General features: G+C 49.4%; 1 protein-coding gene across 1 annotated transcript in view; it reads left to right on the forward strand.

Moving 5' to 3' along the window:
- Positions 1–3,689: 3,689 nt before the first annotated feature.
- Positions 3,690–7,431, forward strand: part of Vil1 (villin 1) — a 32,217-nt gene continuing 28,475 nt past the window's right edge. The window contains exon 1 of the mRNA XM_013012186.1: positions 3,690–3,745. The gene's annotated coding sequence lies outside the window, so the exon portion shown is untranslated. The remainder of the gene's footprint in view (positions 3,746–7,431) is intronic.

The raw sequence follows: 7,431 nt of genomic DNA on the forward strand, positions 1-7,431 counted from the left end.
GAAGTGGCGCTGTAGCTCAAGTGGTAGAGCGCTAGCCTTGAGCTGAAGAGCTGAGGGACAGCGCCCAGGCCCAGAGTTCAAGCCCCACAACCGACAAAAATAAAAAAAAAAGTAACTGGGCGCCAGTGGCTCACACTTGTAATCCTAGCTACTCAGGAGACTGAGATCTGAGGTCACAGTTTGAATCCAGCCTGGGTGGGAAAGTCCATGAGACTCTTATCTCCAATAAACTACTCAAAAAAAAGCTGGAAGTGGAACTGTGGCTCAAGTGATAGAACACTAAAAAGCTTAGGGACAGTGTTCATGCCCTGAGTTCAAGCCCCAGGACTGGCACAAATAGAGGGTGGGGGAGGGAGGGAAAGAGGGAGAGGGCAGGAGAAGAAGTAGGGAGAGGAGGAAGGAGGGGGAGGAGGAAGAAGGAAGGAAGGAGGGAAGGAAAAGGAAAGAAAAGAAGAGGAAAAAGAAAGAAGAAAGAAAGAAAGGAAAGAGAGAAAGAAAGGAAAGAGAGAAAGAAAGGAAGGAAGGAAGGAAAGAAGGAAGAAAGAAAGAAAGAAAGAAAGAACAGCTGGGCACCAGTGGCTCACGCCTGTAATCCTAGCTATTCAGGAGGCTGAGATCTGAGGATCACGGATCAAAGCCAGCCCAGGCAGGAAAGTCCATGAGACTCTTATCTCTAATAAACCACTAGAAAACCAGAAGTGGCGCTGTGGCTCAAGCGGTAGAGCACTAGCCTTGAGCTGAAGAGCTCAGGGACAGCGCCCAAGCCCAAAGTTCAAGCCCCATGACTGACAAAAAAGAAAGAAAGAAAGAAAAGTGCTGCTAGTCACCATTGTGACCAAGGTATCAAACTTCCATAGTTTGTGCTGGGACAACTTGGTATTATGTGCCTCTATGCAATGCATGGACATCACTTTTGACTATGCTACTGAAAGACCAGAATAATCTGAAGACATCAGCATCTCCTGGGAGTTGGTGACTAATTCAGAATCTCAGGCCCTGCCCTGGACCTACTAAATCATAATGTGCATTTTACATAGCTGATGTGTAAAATGGTTCAGTTTGAGAAGTGCTGCTCTAGAAAGTATTCCTGTGGAATGTGTTTAATCAGAATCTGCTAGCTGTACCTTAGGCTTTCGAGAAATACAGGCAGAAGAGGAGCAAACTAAGTAACACCATAAGGAAAGCCCAGGACACATCTATAGTGTGGACATTCTACAGGCAGCTTTCTTTCTTTTTTTTTCTTTTTTTTTTTTTGCTGGTCATGGGGCCTGAACTCTGAGCCTGGGCACTGTCCCTCAGCTCTTCAGCTCAAGGCTAGCACTCTACCACTTAAGGCACAGTACCACTTCCAGCTTTTTTTTTGCTTATATGTTGCTATGGAATCGAACCCAGGGCCTCATGCATACAAGGCAAGCATTCTACCACTGAGCCACCTTCCTAGCCCCTCTTTCTTTTTTTTTGTTGGTTATGGGGCTTGAACTCTGGGCCTGGGCACTATCCCTGAGCTCTTTAGCTCAAGGCGAGCACTCTACCACTTGAGCCATATACCACTTTTGGTTTTCTAGTGATTAATTGGAGATAAGAGCCTTCCAGATGTTCCTGCCCACTGGCTTTAAACCTTGATCTCAGATCTCAGCCTTCTAAATAGCTAGGTTTATAGGCATGAGCCACTGATGCCCAGCTGACAACTGTCTTTTGATTCAGATAAGCTAGCGTCTGGAGGAAAATGGGAAAGGCCTCTCCTAGATCAAAAAGTATGGAAGTGACATGAGAATAGAAATGCTTAATCTTGCTTTGATCCTCTATTAACAAAATCCTCTATTACAGTCTTTGCAGAGCTAAGTGGAATAAACTGACTATAAGCTGGATAGAGGAGCACATTAGAATAATTGTTTGAGCTGAGCACTGGTGGCTCATGCCTGTAATCCTAGCTCTCAGGAAGCTGAGACTTGGAGGATTGTGGTTCAAAACAAGCCTGGAGCTGGGAATGTGGCTTAGTGGTAGAGTGCTTGCCTAGCATGCATGAAGCCCTGGGTTCGATTCCCTAGTACCACATAAACAGAAAAGGCCAGAAGTGGCACTGTGGCTCAGGTGGTACAGCATAGCCTTAAGCAAAAAGAAGCTCAGGGTCAGTTCCCAGACCTGAGTTCAAGTGGTGCAGTGGTTCAAGTGGTAGAGCACTAGCCTTGAGCTGAAGAGCTGAGGGACAGCGCCCAGGCCCAGAGTTCAGGCCCACAACTGACCAAAAAAAAAAAAAAAGAAATTGTATAATTATATACATATACTACACACATATGACCTGTGTACTGGAAAGTGATTTGAGATATACCAAATGAAATTCTAGCAATGATCATGGGTTGGTTATCGCTCCTGGAATTATAGGTGAGCTTTTTTTTTTTTTTTTGGTTGGTATGGGACTTGAAATCTGGGCCTGGGCAATATCCATCAGCTCTTCAGCTCAAGGCTAGTATTCTACCACTGGAGGCACAAAACCACTTCCAGTTTTCTTATCTTGGAGATAAGAGTATCTTGGACTTTCCTTCCCAGGCTGGCTTTGAACTGTGATCCTCACATCTCAGCCTCCTGAGTAGCTAGGATTGCAGGTGTGAGCCATCAGTGCCCGGCTTACAGGTGAGCTTTTGCTTTGCTGTTTTCTTGCCTATGTAATTAAGAGAATATATCTCCTTTTTATCCACAAGAAATAGCATTACATTGTTTTTAAAAACAAAATTACACCTGCAGTATATCTACTTCCCAAACTAGAATACTGTAGTATGCATGAGCGTATACTCTGCACTCACACCACACACCCAGCACATGAACGTGTGTATGTACACGTGCTCACTTTTGGTTTCTATAAGTCTGTGGAGGGTGTGGTCAACAGCAGGACTGCCTTCTCCAACCCACTTCACCTCACCCTCCTAAGGACCAGGGTTCAGAAGTGATAGAATTACTGCAGGTTGAGGGGCAGCTGCCCCCAATGCTGAGTTTGTGCCCAAAGCCTGTGTGTGAACAAGACTTACACCGGTGAGGGCCACAGCGCTTCCCTTCCTGAAGCAGATGGACCCCCAGGTCCAGGGGTGGGAGATGGAACGCCTTGGCTCCTGGGAGAGGGTGGAAGAGCAGAGTCCAAAGGCACCAGTTTATGGTAACTCATAAAAATTCCAGGTGGAGCCTGTGCCCCTGAGGGGGGAGGACAGGAAGAACATTTGCCTCACTGAGTGAGGGTCATACAGCAAAGAAGAGGTGCCAGGGTCCCCTTCCGTTCTAGAGGGGCCCCAACGTTCAATCCCAGCCTTGCCTTCCTGGGTTCAGGACTTCTAGAGCTGAGACTTTCTTTTCCCCAAGGCTGAAGGGAGGAGAGCTGAGCCCTCTCTGGGTGAGCAAGAGGACCAGTCCAAGTGCCCATATCCTTCCCTGGTGGGTGCTGTGCACCTGCAGAGAGGAAGGACCCCAGCCCGAGGGGGAATTACACCTCATTCCTGGTGGTTCACTTGGGAACCAAGGGTGGGGCACATCAGCTCTAGCTGTCAGGCTATCCCTGGGCTCTGGGCTCCCAGGGACCTGACTGGGCACCTGCCTCCCCACCCCACCCCCCCATTCTCTCTCTCTAGGGCCCTATCTTCCCTTATATGGTGAAGGCAGTTCCTCCAAGGGGGGGGGTGAGGACAAAGGTCTTTCTCCTGCAGCTCGCTTGCCACAACTCCCTGAGAGCTCCCAGGTGGCGGCAGCCTCCTCCAGACAGGTAAGGCAACCAGGTGGGGAGACCGGGGGACCAGGGGGCAGTGGGAGAGGACAGGATCTGTGCTTATTTCTGAACGCCTGGGACCTCTTGAAGAAGGTTGTATGGGCTAGAGGGGTGAGGCAGGGCACTGTGAGATTCCGGAAAAAGCAGAGTCAGCCTGTTGTTTGGGACAAGGACAGAAGCTCTTCTCCTGAGACTACTCACCCTCCCCACCTGCCCCTTGCTGGGTGTCAGTCATCAGATTGCCCAAGACTTGCGGCACAATCTGGGTCTCAGAATTCCTAGCTTTAAACCAGGATATTCCTGGGCAGCTAGGAGTAGTAGCCACCTAAGACTCAAATTTGTTGCTTCCTGTCTCAGCTCATCTCTGATCGTTTCTTCCTTGCTTGAAAAAGTCTCTCTTTGTGTCACCATACCCTGGACTACCCTGGGACCTCGGGGCCTTGCAGCCTGGATTTTGTGGCCAAAGCCAACAGGAAGTGTATGGGTTGAAACAGGAGAAGCAGAGGCTGGTGGCAGTGGGGTCCTCGGCCCTGGTTATGCCTGGACTCCTCCCTCAGATTCCTCAGCCACTGTGACCCACTCAGCTCAAGTGAAGTTAGGTACCAAGCCCTGATCAGGTTCCTGGGACTCCTGGCACACTCTTCCCGGGATCATCTGCTAAGCCGTCTCCAGCCCTGGGGTTGAAGTGGCTAGTGGGTAAGGCAGAAGGGATGGTCCCTCGTTGTACACTCACAGGCCTGGGGAAGCAGATGGCCTTTGTCTGAGGAGGAGGGGGTGGGCAGGGGGTCTTAACCCAACTATCCAGCTCACAGCGGCATGACTAAGAAGCATGACTTGTGGTTGCAACCAGGGCTCCTTAAAGCTGCATTGTGAGAATGACAGAGCAGCAGATATGAAAGGAAAGATGGCAGTGCCCAGGAAGGCCCTCCTTTCAGCTCTATAAGTGTTTGTTGGGTACCTCCTGCGGGTGACAACCTGCCTGAGCCCTGGAGCCTGGGACCTCAAACTTATAAACAGGTCATTTCTTCACTATGTGGTCAGGAACCCAAAGAAGCAGCAGTTAAGGATACTTGGGGTCCCCAAGGCCCAGCCTGAGCCTTTGGGGAAGGCCTCCTGGAGAAATGAAACCTCAATCGTGTGGAAGAGCATCAAAGAATTCGGCAGGTGGTGATGGTGGGGGGGGGTGAGGAGGGAAGAAAGGGCAGAGAGCCCGCAGTCCTGGGCCAGCAAGCAGATTAAAGTTCCAGAAGGCAAAATGTTGTGGAGAGGGCCAGACATGTTGATCTCAGGGAGTGTGGGTGGGTCGAAGGGCAAGGGTGGGAAGTGATCAGGATGCTTCAGGCTGGCTTTGGGGTTTTAGGGTGCTGTCCCCTTTCCCCAAGAGCGGGGACCAGGAGTGAGGGTAAGTTGAAGCTAAAGATGGCACAAATCCAAATTGGGACCTTTGCCTGCAGAGTGCGTGTGTGTATGGGGGTCCTCGCTGCAGTTTAGGGGAGGCAGGAGAGTGGCAGAGGTGCCACCAGGTCAAAGGTGAGGCATGTGCTCTGACCCACATGGTAAGGGGCAGCTACAGATGCTCATGGCCACCTCTCTAGGCAGCTCTCCAGTCTCTTTGCCATCCTTGGCCTTAAGGAGGTCCTTAAGGCCATCCTGGCTCCCTCCAATTTGGGCAGCCACAAGCCCCAAACCCTGATGCTCCTCCAGAAGGAGACAAGGAATCCACATCCTTTCTGGGAGAGGCAGGAATTGGCTCCATAAATCCAGTATTAAAGCCCCTTGTTGCCAAGCCACTGCTCATTGATTGGCAAGCTGATCAGTGGGAGTGTAGCGATTACCTAGTGCATTCCTGCTCCCAGAGGAAGCACGTGTCCACGTTCTTCAGCTAGTGAGGGCCAAAGAGTCTGTTTAAAGAGGGGACAATGACCAAGGTGGTAATGAGGATGAATCAGAGGACATCATCCACCTTTGTATCCAAATGGGCCCTGGGGACTCTTCACATTGAGCAATGACTGATGGAGGAGGCCATGGCCAACAAGGGCATCGGGTAGCAGCCAGGCCCAAGGGCTCCCCAGAAACCCACTGAAAGTGCTATGTGATGGATTGGTGGTTTGGGTCATTAAAGGTGCTGATCTGATTGGGAAGGGGAACAGCCAACCTTTGGGGCTTAGAAGGGGGAGTCTCTTAAGTGGTGAAAGGCCAGGATAGACATTTATTATTGTAAGATGTGACTCAAAGTCAAAGTGCAAGGAGATTAGAGAGATCCCAGGCTATGGTGTACAGAGGCCTGACCGGTGGGGGCCTTCTGACCTTTCATTCATTACTCACCAGTTCAAGGAGCAGTCATGGAGGGTGACTCCCTCAGGCTGGAGCACACTCATGGAGAACAGGGGTGGCCTCTCTCCTACTGGGGAGGGCCAAGAAAAGAGGGATGAGACTAATCAGGAGCAAGTGGTTCTCTGCCCTGGCCCTTGGCAGAATCCCTGGAGAGGGTGGTTTGAAGCACTCATGCCCCATCTCCCAACAACAGAAAACAAGGTACCCAGAGCAAGTCCTGATCTAATTAAGTCAAGACTCTGGGGGATTTGGCTTGAGCACAGGAGCATCAGTATTTTTTAAAAGTTCCCCAGGTGGATTGTGATCAGCAGCTGGAGCAAAGAACATAGCTACAGGACAAAACAGAAACAGCCAACACGTTAAGAGAAAGACTCCTTCCAGCTCTGTGTGTGAAGGGTGGTCCCAGTGATAAGAGGGATTCGCCTTCTCATCCATCTACCTACATCCAGTCATCCACTCACCCATCCATCCACTCACCCATCCATCCACCCACCCATCCATCAACCCATCCATCCATCCATCCATCCACCCACCCATCCATCCACCCATCCATCCATCCATCCATCTACCCACCCATCTATCCACCCACCCATCCACCCACCCATCTATCCACCCACCCATCCATCTACCCATCCATCCATTCATCCCTCTGTCTATCTGGTAGCAAGCTGCTACTATACAGATGCTAGAAAGGACGTAAGGGAGTTATATATTATAGATGGGCCACAACAGCAGTGAGAAACAGCAAATTGTTATATATACCAGCACCAGGGCTTGAACTTGTCCTTGCAGTCTTGCTTGGCTTTTTCTTTCAAGACTAGTGGCATTCCTCTTGAGCCACATCTCCAGTCTTGAATTTTTGCTGGCTGATTGGAGGTAGAGTCTCAGACCTTTTTCCTAGCTGGTTTAGAATCTCAATTTCCATATTTCAACCTCTTGGCTAGCTAGAACTAGCAGTGAGCTACCAGTGTCTAGCTCTGTATACTCTTACAAACTTATCATGGTTAAAATATATATATGGTTTATTCTTTTACCTACTTTATATTTATTTATTTATTTTGAGATAAGGTCTTGCTGTGTGGCCCAGGCTGATATTGAACTTGTAATCCTCCAACCTCAGTCCTGTTTGAGCATGTAGTGCTATACCCAGCCATTTTGTCTATTTTATTTTACTATTATTATTTTTGGTTTGTTATTGTAAAATTAGTATACAGAGGGGTTACAATGACAAGAGTCAGGTAATGAGACTATTATAAATTTTTTTTTTTTGGGTCCGGTCATGGGGCCTGAACTCTGGGCCTGGGCGCTGTCCCTCAGCTCTTCAGCTCAAGGCTAGTGCTCTACCACTT

This window comes from Dipodomys ordii, unplaced genomic scaffold (genome assembly GCF_000151885.1).
Source record: "Dipodomys ordii isolate 6190 unplaced genomic scaffold, Dord_2.0 Scaffold1, whole genome shotgun sequence".
NCBI lineage: Eukaryota > Metazoa > Chordata > Mammalia > Rodentia > Heteromyidae > Dipodomys > Dipodomys ordii.